The sequence below is a fragment of the Marmota flaviventris genome, chromosome 4 (assembly GCF_047511675.1).
Source record: "Marmota flaviventris isolate mMarFla1 chromosome 4, mMarFla1.hap1, whole genome shotgun sequence".
Classification (NCBI taxonomy): domain Eukaryota; kingdom Metazoa; phylum Chordata; class Mammalia; order Rodentia; family Sciuridae; genus Marmota; species Marmota flaviventris.
In genome coordinates this window covers 79976312-79997753 of record NC_092501.1, presented here as the reverse complement: position 1 = coordinate 79997753, position 21442 = coordinate 79976312, and positions in this window count along the sequence as shown.

The window sequence follows — 21442 nt, the reverse complement described above, 5'->3', positions numbered from 1 at the left end:
AGGCTTAAAGTTTTAGCTAGGTTTAGGGCTATGGCAAGGGTTAGGTTTAGGGTTAGGTCTAGGATTATGTTTATAGTTAGTGTTAGGTTTAGTGTTAGGGATATTGTTATAATTAGGGTTAGGGTAAGATTTAAGGTAATGGATAGGGTTAGAGCTAACGTTTGGGCTAAGATTAGTTTAGGATTAGAGTTAGGGTTAGGGTTAGGGAGAGGGTTAAATTAGGGCTAGATTTAGGGCTAGGGTTAGTGTTCATCTTAGGCCTAGCATTAGTGTTAGGGTTTGGGTTAAGTTTAGGGTAAGGGATGGTGTTATAACTAGGTATAGAGGTAGGGTGAGGGTTAGTATTAGGGCTAGATGAGGGCTAGGGTTTGTTTAAGGGTTAGGGCTAGGATTAGGGCTAGGGCAAATATCAGGTCTAAGGTTATGTTTAAAGATAGTTTTAGGGTTAGGTTTATGGCTACATGTATTGTAAGGGTTAGGTTTAGGGTTAGGGTCAGGTTTAGAGCTAGGAGTATTATTAGGGTCAGAGTCTGGTTTAGAGTTGGGATAGGTTAAGTTTTAAAGTTAGGGCTCAAATTAGCATTAGGGTTAGGGTAATGATAGGGTGAGATTTAGGGTTTAAGTTTGGTTTAGGGTAATGGATAGGGCTTGAATTAAGGATAGGGTTAAGTTTAGGCCTAGGTTAGCATTAGGGTTAGGGTTAGGGTTATGTTAATGGATAGGGTTAGAGCTAGGGTTAGGGCTAGGTTTATGGTTTTGATTAGGGCTATGGTTAGGGTTAGGGTTAGGTCTCAGATTAGGGCTAGATTTTGTGTTAAGTTTGGGTAGGGTTAGGGATATGGCTAATGTAAGTACTAGAATTATAATTAGGTCTAACTTTAGGGTTGGGGTTAGGTTTAGGTTAAGTGTTAGGGTTAGGTTTATGGTTAGGGTGATGTTTAGAGCTGGGGTTAGTGTTAGGGTCAGAGTCAGGTTCAGGGTTAGTTTTAGGGTTTGGCTTAAAACTCGATTTACACCTATGGTTAGGTCTAGGTGTAAGTTTAGGGTTTGGTTTTCATTAATGTTTAGGGTTAGGGATATGGCTTGTTTTTGCAGGGGAGGCTTGGGGTAGGGTTAGAGCTAGTTTTAGGATTAGGTTAGGGTTAGGGATAGTGTTAGGTTTAAGTTTAGTCTTAGGGTTAATATTAGATCTAGGGTTAGAGCTATTGCTAAGGAAAGGGCTAGGGTTAGGGCTAGGATTAGGATTCTGGTAGGGGATAGGATTAGAACTAGGTGTAGGGATATGATGAGAGTTAGATTTAGTCTTAGGGATAAAGTTAGGGCTATGTTTAGGGATAGGGCTAAATATTAGGGCTAGTGTAGTGTTAGAGTAAGGACTAGGATTAGGGTTAGGGTTATGATTAAGGCTAGGTTTAAGGCTAGTCTAAGGGCAAAAGTTTGTTGTAGCATTAGGTCTAGAATTAGGCTAGGGCTAATGTCTGGTCTAGTGTTACAGTTGGAGTAGATTTAGTGTGAGGTTAATGGCTAGGTCTAGTTTAAGGGTTAGGTTTAGGGTGAGGGTCAGATTTAGAGCTAGGTGTATTTTCAGGGTCAGTGTCTTGTTTAGGGTTTGGTTTAGGTTATGGTATATGTTTAGGGTTCAAATTAGCATTAGGATTAGGGTTAGGGTTATAGTAATTGATAGGGTTAGGTTTAGTGTTCAGGTTAGGTTTAGGTAATTGATAAGGTTAGTGTTATCAATAGGTTTAGGGTTAGGCCTAAGGTTAGCATTTGGGTTAGGCTTATGTTTATGGTAAAGGATAGTTTTAGGGCCAGGGTTATGGTTAGGATTGGGGCTAGGATTTGATTTAGCCATAGGGTTAGTGTTAGGGTTAGGTTTAGGGAAAGTTTTTGGGTTTTAGCTATGGTTAGGCTAGGGCAAGGGTTAGGATTAGTGTCAGGTCTGTTTAGGGTTAGAGTCAAGTTTAGGGCTAGGGTTAGCATTAGCATTAGGGTTATGTTTAGAGTAATTGTTAGAATTAGAGCTAGGGTTTGGCATTGGTTATGGTAGGATTAGGGCTAGGGTTAGGTTTAGGTTAAGGGTTAGGGCTGGGGTTATGTTTAGAGTAAGGGTTAGGATTTGAGCTAGGGTAAGGAAAGGGCGAGGGTTAGGGTCATGGTTAGGGCTATGTTTAGGGTTAGGGCTATGCTTAGGGCTAGGTTTTGTGTGAGGTTCTGGGCTAGTGCTAGGGCTTTGGGTAATGTAAGAGCTAGGGTTAGGGTTATGGCTGGGTCTAGTGTTAGGTTTATGGCTAGATTTTGGGTTAGCATAAAGTTTAGAGCTAGGGTTTGTGTTAGGGTAAGGGTCAGTTTTGGGGTTAGGGTTAGGTTTAAGCTTAGGGCCAGAATTAGGACTAGGGCTAGGTCTAGGGGTAGGGTTAGTGTTTGGGTTAGATTAAGGGTTATTGTTAGGGCTAGGGCTAGGTTTTTGTTTAGGGCTAGTGCTGGAGTTATGACTCGATTTAGGATTAGCTTTTTGTCTAGGTTGAGTGTTAGGGTTAGGTTTAGGTATAAGGTTACCCATAGTGATTGTGTAAGGGTCCAGTTTAGGGTTAGGGTCAGGTTTAAACCTATGGTTAGAGTTAGGGTCAGAATAAGGGTCAGGTTTACAGTTAAGTTTTGGGTTAGTGTTACGCTAGAATGAGGGCTAGGGTTAGGAATAGTATTAGACTTATGGTTTGGGGTAGGCTAAGGATTAGGGTTAGGACTAGGGTAGCATTAGGGTGAGAGTTTGGTTTAGGATAAAGTATAGGTTTAGAGCTTGTGTTAGGGTAAGGAATAGGGTTAGGGTTAAGGTTAGGTTTAGGTTTAAAGCTAGATTTAGGTCTCAGATTAGGGCTAGGTTTTCTGTTAGCACAGGAATATGGCTAATGTAATAACTAGAGTTCCAATAAGGGCTAGTTTTCAGGCTAGGTTTAGGGCTAAGTCTAGTGTTAGGGTTAGGTTTATGGTTAGGGTGATGTTTAGAGCTAGGGTTAGTGTTAGGGTCAGAATCAGCGTCAAGGTTAGTTTTAATGTTAGGGTAGGACTGGAATTAGGGCTAAGGTTAGGGCTAAGTGTAGAGTTGGGTTTTCGTTTAGGTTAAGGGTTAGGGTTAGGGCTATCGCTCGGTGGTTTTAGGGCTAGTAGTAGGTTAGGGCTAGTTTTAGAATTATAAGTAGTGTTAGGGCTGGTGTTAGTGTGAGTTTTAGGCTTAGGGTTAGGGTTAGATTTAGAGTTCTGGTAAGATCTAGGGTTAGGGCTAGGGCTAGGGTTAGGTCTAAGTTTATGGCATGTGTTAGGATTACAGTAAGGGATAGTATTAGATCAAGGGATAGGGCTAGGGTGAGAGTTAGAGTTAGTCTTAGTGCTAGTGTTAGAGTTAGGGTTAAGGCTAATTTAGGGCTAGGATCAGGTCTAGGGTTAATGTTAAGGTTAGGTTTAGGGTTAAGTTTAGGGGAAGGGATAGGGTGTTAGCTAGGTTCAGAACTAGGGAGAGGGAAAAAATAGGGATAGAGCTAGAGTTAGGTTTCGGGTTAGGATCAAGGCTAGGTTTAGGGCTAGGATGAGGGCTAATGTTTGTGTTAGGGTTATGGCAAGAATTAGGGCTAGGGCTAATATCAGGTCTAGGGTTATGTTTAGGGATAGTTTGGGGTAAGATTTATGGCTAGGTCTAGTGTCAGAGTTAGTTTTAGGGTAAGGTTCAGGTTTAGAACTAGGGGTATTATAATGTTCAGGGTCAGCTTTTGAGTTGGGTTCAATTAAGTTTTAGGGTTAGGGATCAAATTAGCATTAGGGTTGGAGTTAGGGTTAGGGTAATGGATAGGGGTAGGTTTAGGGTTCAGGGTAGGTTAGGGTAATTGATAGGGTTAGGGTTAGGCCTATGGTTAGCATTAGGGTAATGGTTATCGTTATGGTAATGGATAGAGTTAGAGATAGGGCTGGGGCTAGGGTTCTGGTTAGGATTAGGGCTAGAGTTAGGGTTAGGGTTAGGGTTAAGGCTAGGTTTAGGGTTAGAGTTAGGTTTAGGGTACGGGTGAGGATTTGAGCTAGGGTTAGTGCTAAGGCTTGGGATAGATTTAGGGCTAGGTCTAGGGTTAGGGTTCAGGTTAGTATTAGGGTTAGGGCTAGGGTTATCATTAGGGTTATGCTAATGGACAGGGTTAGATGTTGGATTAGCGTTAGGTTTAATCTTAAGTGTAGGACTAGTGTTAGGGTTAGGTTTAGCATAACAGTTAGGTTTGAGCTAAGCTTAGGACCACAGTAAGTGTTAGATTTATGGTTAGGTCTATCATTAGGTTTATGGTTATGGTTAGAGTAGGTTTAGGGTTAGAGCTAGGGTTATTATGAGGTTTATGGTTGGGGTCAGGGTAATGGGTGGAGTTAGAGCTATGGTTAAGGCTATGGTTAAGTTTAGGATTAGGGCTAGGTTTAGGGTTAGGGTTAGGCTTAGGGTTGGTCTTACAGTTAGGTTAAGGGTAAGGGTCATGGATTGAGTAAGGGTTATGGCTAGGGTGAGGATTCGGGTTTGAATCAGGGCTAGGTATAGAGTTAGGGTTACGTTTAGGGTTAGGGTTAGCATTATCTTTAGGGTTATGGTTAAGGTAATGGATAGATTTAGAGCTATGGTTTGAGCTATGGTTACAGTTCGGATTAGGGCTAGGATTAGGGTTAGGATTTGGCTAGGTTATTTTTAGGGTAAAGGTTAGGTTTTGAGATACAGTTAAGGCTTGGGCTAGGTTGAGGGTTAGGTTCAGCATTAGGTTTAGGGATAGGATTACATTAGGTTTATTGTTGTGATTAAGGTTAGGGCTAGGGTTATCATAGGGTTAGGATCAGGGTTAGGGTAATAGATACAGTCAGATATAGGTTTAGGTGTAGGGCTAGGGTTAGATTTAGTTTTAGAGTTGGAGTTAAGGCTATGGTTATGTTTAGGTTTATGGTATGGGTTAGGGTTTTAACTAGGGTTAGGGCTATGGTGGGTGTTAGGTTTAGGGTTAGGTCTCAGGTTAGCTTTCTGGTTAGGGTTAGGGTTAAGATAGGGTTATCAATAGGGTTAGGGTTAGGGTTAGGGTAATGTGTAGGTTTACAGCTAGGTTTAGGGCTAGGGTTAAAGTTAGTATTAAGGCTATGGTTAAGTTCAGAGTTAGAAATAGGTATAAGTTTATATTTAGGGTAAGGGTTAGGCTTTGACCTAGGTTCATTACAAATGCTAGGGTTAGTATTAGGGTTAGAGCTAGGGTTAGCATTAAGGTTATGCTTAGGGCTCAGCTTAGGCCTAGGATTCGGTCTAGTTTTGCGTTAGGTTAAGGCATAATGATAAGGCTATGGGTAATGTAAGAGTTAGGGTTATGATTATGTCTAGTTGTAGGGTTAGGGTTATGGATAAGTCTAGTGTTAGGTTTAGATTTTTGTTTAGGGTCAGGTTTAGGGGTAGGTTTACTGTTAAAGGCAGGGTCAGTGTTCAGGTTCGAGTTAGAGTTAGGGTTACATCCAGAAGTTAAAAAAAAAGGTCTCTCGAGCTAGTCAGACAGAGGAAAAAATTCAAGTAAAAGAGAAGGTCTCTCGAACTAGTAAGACAGAGGAAAAAATTCAAGTAAAAAAGAAGGTCTCTTGAGTTAGTCAGACAGAGGAAGAAAATTTAGAGCAGAAAAAGCCATCAGGGGGAAATTTACAACAGGAGACTGCTACTAGCACCATTCTATCACCAGAGGACGTAAGTGTCCAACAAACAACACCACCCCCATATGCTGGGAGGCCCCCAAACCCTGCAGTTGATACATGGGATCCCGAGACAGGATCTCAAATATTAACATGCCCTGTATTTGAGCAGGCAGGAGAGCAGCAAATTCACCATGCTTTAAGTTTCAAAACAGTGAAGCACCTAAAGGAAGCTGTAACAACCTATGGTCCTCAAGCACCCTTCACTGTAAGCATAGTCGAATCCATTATCAACTTGAACATGACGCCAGCAGATTGGGATAATATGTGTAAACCTGTGCTAAATGGAGGACAATACCTGTTATGGAAGTTTGCCAATGAGGAATTTTGCAAGGAGACGGCTAGGCAAAATGCAGCAGCTGGTTATCCTCAGAGAAATCTAGATATATTGTTAGGAAAGGGATCTTATAAGGATCAGCAGCAACAAATTGCATATGATCCTGGCATATACTCACAAATTGCTGCAGATGCGGTTACGGCATGGAAGTCTTTACAAGGACATGGAGGTTTACAAGGTCAATTATCTAAGGTAATTCAAAGAGCTAATGAACCTTATGCTGAATTTGTAAATAGGCTTATTCAAACAGCTACCAAAGTTTTGGGGAATACAGAACAAGCAATGCCATTAATAAAAAAAACTGGCTTATGGGCAAGTGAATCGTAGGTGCAGAGAAGTCATTAGACCATGGAAACATAAAGATTTAAACACATATATTAAATTATGTAGAGACATTAATGAACAAGAGCAAGTCGTGGCAGCTGCAATAAAACAGGCTTTAGATGCCAGAGACATTAATGAACAAGGGCAAATTGTGGCAGCTGCAGTAAAACAGGCTTTAGATGCCAGGCCAAGAACATGCTACAATTGTGAACAAACAGGACATTTTAAAATGAATTGCCCAATAGGAGGAGGGTTTAACAAAACTAGGTACCAAAGGAGTAGAATACCGGGTATTTGCCCATGATGCCATAGAGGGAGACATTGGGCTAATAAATGCCATTCTCAAACCACCATAGAGGGTACTCCATTATCAAAAAATGAACAAGGACCAGGTATCTATCCATGATATCATGGAGAAAGGCATCGGGCTCCATTGCCAAAAAATGGACAGGGGGGCCCAATGCTCTGGGGCCCAAGATGACAAATATATGGAGCACTGGAGGAACCAAGCAACCCCATCAGTGTAGTGCCTAGGACACATTGTCCATCAGATCCCTCATCAGACAAACCACAGGGAGTGCAGGGTTGGACATCTGCGCCTCCACCAGAACAGTACTAATTCCAGAGATGGGAGTTCAAATAATTTCCACAGGGGTAAAAGGACCTCTTCCCAAAGGAACAGTAGGCTTATTATTGGGATGCAGCTTTTCTACTCTAAAAGGACTTATGATAAGTCCTGGGGTAATTGATCCTGATTATAAAGGTGAAATAAAAATTATAGCCAATTCTCCAAAGGGTATATCAGTAATTTCACCAGGAGATAGAATAGCAGAGTTACTAATAATACCCAGCCTACATGATAAATTTTCCAGTCGTACTGTAGAAAAAGGTTCCAGGGGATTAGGCTTCACAGGTGCCTGGAGCCTTTCTTTAAATTTAGATTCTCGTCCCATGCTAAAACTAAATATTCAAGGACATGTATTTAATGGGCTACTGGATACAGGTGCAGACCTTAGCATCATCTCTTGTCAAGAATTGCCAAAACATTGGCCATTACAACAAGCCACTCAAACACTTTGAGGCCTAGGAGTGGCAAGTAATCCCCATAGAAGTGCAATGGTATTAGATTGGAAGGATCCTGAAGGATGTGAAGGAACTATACAGCCAAATGTATTGGATCATCTTCCAGTAAATTTATGGGGACGAGATGTCCTAGATCAATTAGGTTTGACATTAACAAATAACATCAATAAAAATGCACCCACTACTATGACTAGACAAGGTTTTAGGAAACGAGAAAGATTAGAAGAACAAGAACAAGGTATAACAGCACCAATACAAATAGATCAAGGAGCAGACAGACATGGGTTGGATTTTCAGTAGGGGTCACTGAGACAATTAAAATTACTTGGAAATCAGAAAGACCAGTATGGGTTTCTCAGTGGCCCCTGACTAAAGAAAAGATACAAGCAGCCCATGACCTGGTCAAACAACAATTAGCAGAAGGACATATACAACCTTCTGTATCTCCCCATAATACTCTCATTTTTGTCATTAAAAAGAAATCTGGTAAATGAAGATTATTGCATGATTTAAGACCCATTAATAATGAGATGGTTATTATGTGACTTGCTCAATTGGGGATTCCTCAATTGTCTGCTTTGCCAAAAACCTGGTATGTTTTAGTTATAGATATTAAAGATTGTTTTTTTTTTCAATTCCAATTCATCCTGAGGATACTCCACATTTTGCATTTACTATCCCTGCACTGAATCATGAAGGTCCTGATCAGAGATAAGAATGGAAAGTACTCCCTCAAGGGATGGCTAACAGTGCAACTATGTGTCAAATTAATGTTAACAAAGTAATCCAGCCACTTAGAAATCAAAATCCTGAAGTACAGATATTTCACTATATAGATTATGTATAATTAGAACACAAAGATACAAACACATTGCTAGAATGTTATGCCACACTTACAAACTTATTAAAAAATTATAATCTAGAGATAGTAATAGATAAAGTACAATTAAATTTTCCATAATTATTTAGGAGTTCTATTATCCTCAACCATGGTCCGTACACCAAAAATTCAAATACGAGTAGATCAACTCAAATCACTTAACGACTTTCAAAAGTTATTAGGAGACATAAATTGGATAAGGCCTTATCTAGGTATACCAACAGGAGAGTTGGGACCTTTATTTGATAACCTAAAAGGTCCATCGGATCCAAATTCACCCCGAATGTTAATGCCTGAAGCAAGAAAGGCATTAAAAATCATTGAAACATATATGGAAAATATGCATTTGGATAGAATTGATATAAGTTTGCCTTTATTATTTATTGTACTACCAACAAAAATATTTCTACAGGAGTATTTTGGCAAGAAGGTCCATTATTATGGATACATTTATCTTATTCTCCTAACACTATTCTTACTAGGTATCCTGTGGCTGTAGGACAATTAATACTCAAAGGGATAAAAGCAGCAAAGGGACTGTTTGGAATTTCTCCCAATAAAATTATTACTCCATATACTATGCATCAAATTAATGAGTTAGCTAATGAGTTAAATACTTGGGCAATAATCATGTGCAAATCTAATATTTCATTTGATAACCACTTACCATCTAATCCTTTATTGTCTTTTTAGTCATTGCATCCTGTAGTTTTTCCAAAAAATGACAAGAATAACACCTATCATGAATGCTCCAAATATATTCAATGATAGGTCAAATAATGGTACAAGAGCAATAGTTATACCTGATCAAACTTTTACATTTTTAGTACCCAAACAATCAGCTCAAAAGGTAGAGCTTAATGCAGTATTACAAGTTTTTGTGATGTTTAAAGATTCTGTATTAATTTATTTTCTGATAGTCAGTATATAGTTAATGCTATAGTATCCCGTATAGATGCTGGTAGGATTTCCCCTTCCTCTACTGTTTTCTCTTTACTTTCCACTATACAAAGTCTAATCTGGGACAGAAAAGATCCATTCTTTATAGGACATACAGGATTGCCTGGATCCCTTAGTTTGGACAATGATTTAGCAGATAAAACTACACATGACATACATAATTTTTCTACACTAGAAGAAGCTACAAATTTTCATAAAAGATTTCATGTCAATGCTAATACTTCACAAAAGCATTTTAAAATAACTAAGGAACAAGCTAGACAAATAATAAAACAATGTCAAAATTGTGTGAACTTTTTACCACAAGTTAATCTTGGAATCAATCCTAGAGGACTGATACCTAACCATATTTGGCAGATGGACGTCACACACTTGCCAGAATTTGGAAAATTAAAATATTTGCATGTTACAGTTGATACTTCTTCCGGATTTTTGATGGGCTCCCTTCATGCCGGAGAGAAAACTAAAGATATTATAGCTCATTGCTTACAAAATGTTGCCACTGTGGGCGTTCCAAAACAGATAATGCCCCTGCTTATACTTCTACCTCTTTTAAACAATTTTGCTCATCATTTGGCATTACTCATATAACAGGAATCCCATACAATCCACAGGGACAAGGCATAGTTGAAAGAGCTCATCAAACTATTAAAATGTACTTATTAAAGCAAAAAGATGGAATTGGGAAGGGGTATATATTCCCCAAAGATAAACTTAAAATAACACTTTTTACTCTAAACTTTTTAAATTTGGATTCATCAGGACTTAGTGCTGCAGAAAGGCATATGTATCCAAAAAATGTGCATAAGCCCAAGGTACTTTTGAAGGATATTCTAACAGGACAATGGAAAGGTCCTGACCCAGTAATTGTCTGGAGTCGGGAGTCTGTTTGTGTGTTTCCACAGGGAGAACAGCAGCCGATTTGGTTTCCAGAGAGATTAACTAAAGTCATTTCTACAGACCAAAAAGAAGATGATTTGGCTCAAATCCATAACATCTGATATCCAGAACTCCAGTTTGGCTACCCTTACATCTGTGAAAGAACCAGGATGCTTTTTTCAATATCGATTTTATTATTACCCTTTCCCACATCATGAAGTTCTTTTTTTTTTTTTTTTTTTTTTTTTGAGCTCATACAGACCTAGGTTAATGTTTTGCTGATCAGTTCTATTTTTTGACTGTAGAGTGTTTAAACATTGCAATGGAGATTTCACCTGTAAAAAGTTATAAGGCCTTTACTATTATATTATGTGTTTTATGCATTGTGAACTATCTGTTGGTGCAGCGACTTGTGATAGTGTTGGGGTATTTTTGCTGATGGTGTCAAGAGTGGTACAATTTTTCCAAAAGGAGATGACAATTGGCTTGGTGTATCTTCCTCCCTTCTGCTTGTGATGGTCATTCAGCTAAAATTTGGGGGCCAACAGAGGTGAGGCAAAGAACCTCACCCCCTCCCCCTCTGGTACAAAGGCCTATCCACAGGTGTGGCTGTATGCTGGACCAGTAGTCAATGATGGGTAATATCCAATTACAATGGTACCAACCTAAGACAGGAGGCTGACGCCTTGATGTCAGCTCATCCAATGAAGGGTAAGGACCATATGTAGTATTGGACAACCTAAGGCAGGCACAGTCCCTAAGCCACATGCTTGTAGTTTAAACAGAGAGGGGGAGATGTTGAGAGCCACAGCCGAAGGGGCCCCAGCAAACTTCCAGCTGCCAGCTGATGATTGGCTCACAGTGGCCCCAGCAAACTTCTAGGTGCCAACTGATTGGCTCCTCTGCGGTGATGCTCATTGGGCTGTTTCCCCACCATTTCAGACCACAGAGCTGCTCATTGGGGGACTTATTTTGGCTCTGCCCATGCGACCCAGCCAATTGGCCTCAAGAGCAGGAGGAGTGGGGGAGGTGGAGAGGCTTGTGGGAAGCCAGTGGTGGCAGTTGAGCTCTGAGGATTTTCCTGAAGAGCTGTGTGGTGCGGTGTGTGTGTTCTAAAAATAAAGTTTGCTTCCTTTGACAAGTGGCTCCTGATTTGTCCCCAGCCAGTGTTAGTGTTAGAGCTTGTTTTGTTCAAATTTCTCAGGGTTCATGTGTTTCCTATACTTACTATACTCCCCATGTTTTGGCCTCCTAGATAAAAGTGTTCACTCTCAGTATCATTTTCAATTTTCATGTTTCACTTCATTTTGCCCTGTAGGGATGAAGGAAAATGGAGCTAGAAATCCAACAGGGTTTGTGCTAGCTGCTTGAAAGTTCACACACTCAATCAGTACTCTGTGTGCACTCTCTGTTTTTTTTTCCTTGTGAAAGTAGACCTAAGCTGATGCATTAAAAAACAACTTTATCCAAGGCACTTTATGAGAAACAGGGAAATATGCATGTAGTGAACTACCTCCTCCAATTATTTGCTCAGATTTCCTTGATACTGCACAGGATTCATCAATTAGCCTCTCCACGATGTGCCCCAAATTTGGACTTCTATGATTATAGGTTCTCTAAACAGGTTTGGACTATGTTTAGGGCTAGGTGTTAGAGTTAGAGTTAATTTTGTCCAAATGTATTTGTGTTTGATACTGGGCAGGATTCAACTTTTCCTAGGCTTACTATGTTACCCAGGTTTGGGTCTTCTCGGATCAATGATTCATTTTCAGGAATAGTTTGAATTTTGAGGTTTCACTTCATTTTGACTTATATGGGTAAAGGGAAATGGAGCTCAAAATCAAAGAGGGTTGGTGCTAGCTGCTTGAAACATCACACACTCAGTCAGTTTTCTGTGTGCACTCTCTGTTTTGTTCCTTGTGAATGTAGCCCTAGGCTGAAGCATGTGAAGCAACTTTATCTGAGAGTACTTTAGGGGAAAACAGGGAAATAGGCATATACTGAACTATGTCTCCCAATTAATTGTTCAAATTTCTTAGATGCTGCACAGGATTCATCTATTAGCTTGCCCCTGTAGGCTTACCACGTTTGGGACTTCTAGAATCAATGGTTTTCTAAACAGATTAGGGTTAGTTTTAGAATTAGGATTTGGGCTAGCTTTAGAGCTAGTGTTAGGGTTAGATTTTCTTTTGTTCAAATTTCTTTGATACTGGGAATGATTCATCTTTTACCTAGCCTTAGTATGTGCCCCAGTTTTGGGGCTTCTTGGTTCAATGGTTTGCTGTCAGGAATAGTATGTTTTTAATGTCTCACTTCATTTTTACCTATATGGGTAAATGCAAATACAGCTGGAAATAGGAGGGTTTGTGATAGCTGATTGAAAGTTCACATACTCAATCAGTTGTCTGTGGGCACTCTCTGGTTTCTTCCTTTTGAAAGTACATATAAGATAAAGCGTGCAAAACAACCTTATCCAAGAGCACTTTAGGAGAAAACAGGGCAATATGCATGTACTGAAGTACCTTCCCCAATTATTTGGTCAGATTTCTGTGATACTGTGCAGCATTCATATTTTTTCTATTCTTAGTATAATCCCCATATTTGGGCCTCCTAGGTGAAAGTGTTTGCTCTCAGGAGCAGTTTTAATTTTCATGTTTCACTTCATTTTGCCCCATAAGGGTGAATAAAAATGGAGCCAGAACTCAAACAGGGTTTGTGCTAGCTGCTTGAAACTTCACATACTCAATCAGTTCTCAGTGTGAATTCTCTCGTTTGTTTTTTGTGGAAGTAGCCCAAAGCTGAAGTAGAAAGAAACAGCTTTATCTGTGATCACTGTAGGAGCAAGATTCAATTTTTTTTTCTTGGATTACTTTGGTACAGTACAGGATTCATCTTTTTTCCTAGACTTAATAGGATCCCCAAGTTTGGGGCCTTCAAGGTTTGCTGGTTCCCCATCAGGAACAGTTTGAATTTTTAGGTTTCACTTTATTATGGCCTATAGATGTGAATGAAAATGGAGCTGGAAAAATCAAACAGAGTTAATACAAACTGCTTGAAACTTCACTCAATCAGCTCTCTGTGGGCACAATCTGGTTTGTTCCTAGTGAAAGTACTTTAAACTGAAGCATGAAAAAATAATTTATCCAAGAGCATATTGGGAGAAAACAGGGAAATATGCATGTTCTTAAATACCTCCACCAATTATTTGTTCAGATTAATTTGATACTGCACAGGATTTATCTGTTAGCTTGCCCCACTGGGCTCCTTTATTTGGGAACTATTACGAGCAATGGATCTCTAAACAGGTTAGGTTAGGTTTAGTATTGGGTTAGGGCTAGGGTTACAGCTAGTGTTTTGTTAGATTTAGTTTTGTTTAAATTTCTTTGACACTAGGCAGGATTCTACTTTTACTTAGCCTTACTATATTCCCTAGGTTTGGGCCTCTTGGGTGAAGAGTTCGCTGTCTGGAACAGTTTGTATTTTAAGTTTTCACTTCATTTTGACCTATGCGGGTAAATGAAAATGGAGCTGGAAATCAAACACGTTGGTGCTAGCTACTTCAAACCTCACATACTCAATCAGTTCTCTATGGGCATTCTCTGGTTTATTCTTTGTGAAAGTAGCCCTAAGCTGAAGCATGCAAAGCATCTTTATGTGAGAGCACTTTAGGATAAAAAAGGGAAATATGCATGTACTGAAATACCTCCCCCAATTATTTGGTCAGATTTATTTGATACTGTGCAAGATTCATCTGTTAGCCTGCCCCACTAGGCTCCCCAAGTGTGGGACTTCTAGGATCAAAGGGACTCTAAAGAGGTTAAGGTTAGTGTTAGGGTTATTGTTAGGACTAGGATTAGACCTAGTGTTAGGATTAGAGTTTTTTTTTTTTTTTTTTTTTTTTTTTTTTCCAATTTATATGATACTGTGCAGGATTATTTCTTTTTCCTATTTTGACTGTATTCCAAATGTTTGGGCCTCCTACATAAAGGGTTTACTTTCAGGAACAATTTCAATTTTCATTTTTCTCTTCTTTTTGCCCTATAGGGGTGAATGGAAATGAAGCTGGAAATCGAACAGGGTTTGTGCTAGGTACTTGAAACTTCACACACTCCATCAGTTTTCAGTGAGCATAATCTGGTGTTTCTTGTGGAAGTATCCCTAAGATGAATTAGAAAGTAACAGCTTTATCTCTGAGTGCTTTAGGAGCAAGCAGAATACCCATATACTGAAAGAGCTTCGAATTATTTTGGTTGGATTAGTTGATACTGTACAGGATTCATCCTTGACCTAGCCTTAGTAGGCTCACCAAGTTTGGACCTTCAAGGTTCAATGGTTCACTGTAAGGAAGAGTTTGAATTTTTAGGTTTCACTTCATTATGGCTATAGGTGTGAATGGAAATGGAGCTGGAAATCAAACAGGGTTGGTGCTAGCTGCATGAAACTTCACACACTCAATCAGTTCTCTGTGGGCACTCTTTTTTTGTGAAAATATCTTAAGCTGTAGCATGAAAAAACAATTTACCCAAGAGCACTTTAAGAGAAAACAGGGAAATATGAATGTACTGAAATACGTCCCCAAATTATTTCATCAGAATTATTTGATACTGGGCAAGATTCATCTGTTAACTTGCACTGCTATGCTCCCCAAGTTTAGGACTTCTATGATTATGGGTACTCTAAAGAGCTTAGAATTAAGTTAGAGTTGGGTTAGATCTAGTTAGAGTGAGTTTTGTTCAAATTCACTTGATACTTGGCAGAATTCATCTTTTACCTAGCCTTACTCTTTTTATTTTCCTCAGGATTGGGCCTTCTCGCTTCAATGGTTCACTATCAGGAACAGTTTGTATTTTAAGGTTTCCTTCATTTTGATCTATACGGGTAAATGTAAATGGAGCTGGAAATCAAACAGGGTTGGTACTCGATGCTTGAAACTTCAATCAGTTCTTTGTGGGCACTCTTGGTTTTTATCTTGTGAAAGTATCCCAAAGATGAAGCATGCAAAAACAACTCTATGTGTGAGCATTTTAGAAGACAACAGGAAAATCTACAGGTACTGAACTACTTCCCCCAATCATTTGGTCAGATGTCTTTGATACTGTGCAGGATTAATCTGTTAACTTGCCCCACTAGGATCTACAACTTTGAGACTTCTATGATCAAAGGTTCTCTAAACAGGTTAGGGTTAGGTGTATGGTTAGATTTAGGGCTAGGGTTAGACCTAGTGTTAGGGTTAGGGTTTGTCTTGTTCAAATTTCCAAAATACTGGGCAGGATACAGTTTTACCTAGCCTTACTATGTTCCCCAGGTTTCAGCCTTTTCGATTCAATGCTTTGCTGTCAGGAACAATTTGTATTTTATGAATTCACTTCATTTTAACCTACATGGGTAAATGGACATGGAGCTGGAAATCAATCAAGGTTGGTGCTAACTGCTTGAAACTTCACTCACTCATTCAGTTCTCTGTGGGCACTCTTGGGTTTCTTTCTTGTGAAATTAGTTCTAAGCTGAAGCATGCAATTCAAATTTATCTGAGAGCACTTTAGGAAAAAACAGGGAAATATGCATGTACTGAAATACCTCCCCCAATTATTTTGTCAGATTTCTTTGAAACTGCCCATGATTCATCTGTAAGCTTGGCCCACTAGGCTCCCCAATTTTGAAACTTCTATGATCAAAGTTTCTCTAAACAGATTAGGGTTAGGGTTAGAGTTAGTGTTAGGGCTAGGGTTAGACCGAGTGTTAGGGTTATAGTTTTTTTTAAATTTCTATGATACTGGGCAGAATTCTCCTTTTTCCTATTTTTACTATAATCCAAATTTTTAGGCCTCCTATGTAAAAGGGTTCACTCTCAGGAACAGTTTCAATTTTCATGTTTCTCTTCTTTTTGCCCTATAGGGGTGAATAGAAATGAAAACGGGAAATCAAACAGGGTTTGTGCGAGCTCCTTGAAACTTCACACAATCAGTTCTCAGTGAGGATTCTCTGGTTTGTTTCTTATGGAAGTAGCCCTAAGCTACTTTTGTTCAAATTTCTTTGATACCAGGCAGGATTTATCTTTTACCTAACCTTACTGTGTTCCCCAGGTTTTGTTCTTCTTGGTTCGCTGTCAGGAACAGTGTGTTAGGGTTAGGGTTAGGGCTAATGGCAAGTTAGGGGTATGGCAAGTTTTAGGATTAGCTTTATGGTTAGGGATAGTGTTAGTGTTTGGTTTTGGATTATGGTTATTTTTAAATTTAGAGTTAAGTTTAGATTTAGTTAGTTTTAGGTTTAGGGTTAGGGCCAGGACTAAGGTTAAAATTAGGGATAGGGATAGCGCTGCAGTCTGGCTGGGCACAATCAGGAGCCACTTGTCAAAAGAAATTAACTTTATTTTTAGAACCACACACGCCAAACAAAACAGCTCCTCAGTAAAAACCCTCAGAGCCCCAACTGCCACCACCAGCTTCCCACAAACATCCCTCTCAACCACCAGCCTCTCCACCTCCCCCCATCCTCCTGCTCTTGAGGCCGATTGGCTGGGTCATGTGGGCAGAGCCAAAAAAGTCCCCCAATGAGCAGCTCCGTGGTCTGAAAGGGCAGGGAAACAGCCCAATGAGCATCACCGCAGAGGAGCCAATCAGCTAAATGTTGCTGGGGCTGCTGTGAGCCAATCATCAGCTGGCAGTCTGAAAGGGCGGGGAAACAGCTCAATGAGCATCTCCAATGAGCACCACTGCAGAGGAGCCAATCAGCTAGATGTTGCTGGGGCAGCTGTGAGCCAATCATCAGCCAGCAGCTGGAAGTTTGCTGGCAGCTGGAAGTTTGCTGGGGCCCCTTCGGATGTGGCTCTCAACATCTCTCCCTCTCTGTTTAAACAACAAGCATGTGGCTTAGGAACCATGCCTGCCTTAGGTTGTCCAATAGTACATATGGTCCTTACCCGTTAGGTTGGTACCATTGCAATTGGATCTTACCCATCACTGACTACCGGTCCAGTGTACAGCCACACCTGTGGAGAGGTCTTTGTACCAGCAGGGGGGTGAGGTTCTTTGCTTCAGCTCTGTTGGCCCCCAAATTTTAGCTGAACGATCATGACAAGCAGAAGGGAGGAAGATACACCAAGCCAATTGATGGCTCCTTTTGGAAAAATTGTACCACCGATGACATCATCAGCAAAAATACCCCAACACTAACACAAGTCGCTGCACCAACAGATAGTTCACAATGCATACAGGTGAGTTCACAATGTGTCCAGGCAAGTTCTGCAAGCAGTTCAGTGATGGCTATTGCAGAAGCTGTAGATTGGTTTCATCTTTGTCTTCACCAGCACTGGGATGAAGATAGGAATTCTGGCAATAATAGCTATAGAAAAAATATGTAACATTCCAGAAGGCACTAAAAGAAAACAATTTTCTTAATAAATTACATTGTCTTCACCAGCACTGGGATGAAGATAGGAATTCTGGAAATAATGGCTATAGAAAAAATTATGTAACATTCCAGAAGGCACTAAAAGAAAACAATTTTCTTAATAATTTACATTGTCTTCACCGGCACTGGGATGAAGATAGGAATTCTGCCAATAATGGCTAAAGAAAAAAATATGTAAAGTTCCAGAAGGCAATAAAAGAAAACAATTATCTTAATAATTTACATTGCCTTTAAGAGAATTATTAAATATAATGAAAAGGAAAGGTGAAAGTAAACAAACGGATCTGTTAACCTCCTTTTTTGTGTACGTATTAAAACAATCCTCAACAGTTGTTTACAAAATTTAAATTAAACCATTTAAATCACGTTAATATATATATATATATATATATATATATATATATATATATATATATATATATATATATATATATTTGGATCCATTTTTTCATGAGCGCTCATCATATATGATATATGGACATACGTACATTCAAACATATAACACAAAACACAAGTGTGCACACATAATATAATACATACAACACATAACATAATAGTAAAAGCCTTATAACTTTTTATAGGTGAAATCTCCATTGCAATGTTTAAAAACTCTATCATTAAAAAATAGAACTGATCAGCAAAACATTAACCTAGGTCTGTATGAGCTCAAAAAACAAAATAGAATGTGGGAAAGGGCAATAATAAAATAGATATTGAAAAAAGCATCCTGGTTCTATCGCAGATGTAAGGATAGCCAAACTGGAGTTTTGTATATCAGCTGTTATGGACTTGGGTCAAATCATCTTCTTTTTGGTCTGTAGAAATGACTTTAGTTAATCTCTCTGGAATCCAAATCGGCTGCTGTTCTCCCTGTGGAAACACACAAACAGACCCCTGACTCCAGGCAATTACTGGGTCAGGACCTTTCCATTGTCCTGTTAGAATATCCTTCAAAAGTACCTTGGGCTTATGCACATTTTTTGGACACATATGCCTTTCTGCAGCACTAAGTCCTGATGAATCCAAATTTAAAAAGTTTAGAGTAAAAAGGGTTATTTTATGTTTATCTTTGGGGAATATATACCCCTTCCCAATTCCATCTTTTTGCTTTAATAAGTACATTTTAATAGTTTGATGAGCTCTTTCAACTATGCCTTGTCCCTATGGATTGTATGGGATTCCTGTTATATGAGTAATGCCAAATGATGAGCAAAATTGTTTAAAAGAGGTAGAAGTATAACCAGGGGCATTATCTGTTTTTAACTGTTTTGGAACACTCACAGTGGTAAAATTTTGTAAGCAATGAGCTATAACATCTTTAGTTTTTTCTCCAGCATGAAGGGAGCCCATCAAAAATCCGGAAGAAGCATCAACTGTAACATGCAAATATTTTAACTTTCCAAGTTCTGGCAAGTGTGTGACATCCATCTGCCAAATATGGTTAGGTATCAATCCTCTAGGATTGACTCCAAGATTAACTTGTGGTAAAATGGTCACACAATTTTTACATTGTTTTATTATTTGTCTAGCTTGTTCCTTAGTTATTTTAAAATGCTTTTGTAAAGTATTAGCATTGACATGGAACTTTTTATGAAAATTTATAGCTTCTTCTAGTGTAGAGAAATATGTATGTCATGTGTAGTTTTATCTGCTAAAGTATTGCCCAAACTAAGGGCTCCAAGCAATCCTGTATATGCCCTGATATGTCCTAAAAAGAATGGATATTTTCTGTCCCAGATTAGACTTTGTATAGTGGAAAGCAAAGAGAAAATAGAGGAAGGGGAAATCCTACCAGCATCTTCAAGGGATACTATAGCATTAACTATATACTGACTATCAGAAAATAAATTAAATACAGAATCTTTAAGCATCACAAAAACTTGTAATACTGCATTAAGCTCTACCTTTTGAGCTGATTGTTTGGGCACTAAAAATGTAAAAGTTTGATCAGGTGTAACTATTGCTGCTGTACCATTATTTGATCCCTCAGTGAATATATTTGGAGCATTCATGATAGGTGTTTTTCTTGTCATTTTTGGAAAAATTATAGGATGCGATGACCAAAAAGACAATAAAGGATTAAATGTTAAGTGGTTATCAAATGAAACATTAGATTTGCACATGATTATTGCCCAAGTATTTAACTCATTAGCTAACTCATCAATTTGATTCATAGTATAAGCAGTAATAATTTTAATGGGAGAAATTCCAAACAGTCCCTTTGCTGCTTTTATTCCTTTGAGTATTAATTGTCCTACAGCCTCAGGATACCTAGTAAGAATAGTGTTAGGAGAATAAGATAAATGTATCCATAATAATGGACCTTCTTGCCAAAATTCTCCTGTAAGAATATTTTTTTTGTTTGTAGTACAATAAATAATAAAGGCAAACTTATATCAATTCTATCCAAATGCATATTTTCCATATATGTTTCAATGATTTTTAATGCCTTTCTTGCTTCAGGCGTTAACATGCGGGGTGAATTTGGATCTGATGGACCTTTTAGGATATCAAATAAAGGTCCCAACTCTCCTGTTGGTATACCTAGATAAGGCCGCTGTGAGCCAATCATCAGCCGGCAGCTGGAATTTTGCTGGCAGCTGGAAGTTTGCTGGGGCCCCTTCGACTGTGGCTCTCAACAGGATAGGGCAAGAGTTAGAGTTAGTCTTAGCACTAGGGTTAGGGCTATGGTATGTTTAAAGTTTCACTTCATTTTGCCCTATATGAATAATTGGAAATGGAGCTGGATAACAAACATGGTTGGTGTTAGCTGCTTAAAACTTCAAACACTCAATCAGTTCTCCTTGGGCACTCTCTGGTTTGTTCCTTGTGAATGTATCCCTATGCTGAAGCATGCAAAGCATAGTTTAGGGTTAGGGTGATGTTTATACCTAGGGTTAGTGTTAGGGTCAGAGTCAGGGTCAGGGTTAGTTTTAGGGTTAGGCTCAGGACTCGAATTAGAGCTAAATTTAGGGCTAGGTGTAGGTTTAGGGTTTGGTATAAGTTAAGGGTTAGGTTTAGGGCTATGGCTCAGTTTTGTTTTAGGGCTAGGGCTAGGGTTAGGGCTAGATTTTGGATTAACATTAGGGTTAGGGGTAGTGTTAGGGTGAGGTTGCGGCTTAGGGTTAGGGTTAGGTTTAGAGTTAGTGTTAGATCAAGGGTTAGGGCTAGGGCTAGGGTTAGGACTAGGGTTAGATTTATGATAAGGGATAGGGTTAGAACTAGGGATATGGCCAGGATGAGAGTTAGGGTTTGTTTTAGGACTAGGCATAGGATTATAGTTAGGGTTAGGAATAAATTAGGGCTAGGATTAGGGCTAGGGTTAGTGTTAGGGTTAGGCCTAGGGGAAGGGCTAAGTTTAGGTTTAGCATTGGAGTTAGGGTTAAGTTTAGGGGAATAGGTGGGGTTATAGCTATCTTTAGGGCTAGGGCGAGGGTTAGAATTAGGATTAGGGCTAAGGTTAGGGTTCAGGTTAGGATTAAGGCTGGGTCTAGGGCTAGGATGAGGACTAGGGTTTCTGTTAGGGTTAAGGCTAGGATTAGGGCTAGGGCTAATGTCAGGTCTAGGGTTATGTTTAGGAATAGTTTTAGGGTTAGGTTATGGCTAGGTCTAGTATAAGGGTTACATTTAGGGTAAGGGTCAGGTTTAGAGTTAGGGGTATTATTAGGGTTAGTGTAAAGTTTAATGATTTCTTTAGGTTGTAGTTTGGGGTTAAGGCTTGAATTAGCCTTAGGGTTAGGTTTAGGGTTAGGGTGATTGATAGGGTAAGGTTTAGGTTTCAGTTAAGTTTAAGGGTAATGGATGGGTTAGGTTTAGTGATAGGATTAGGG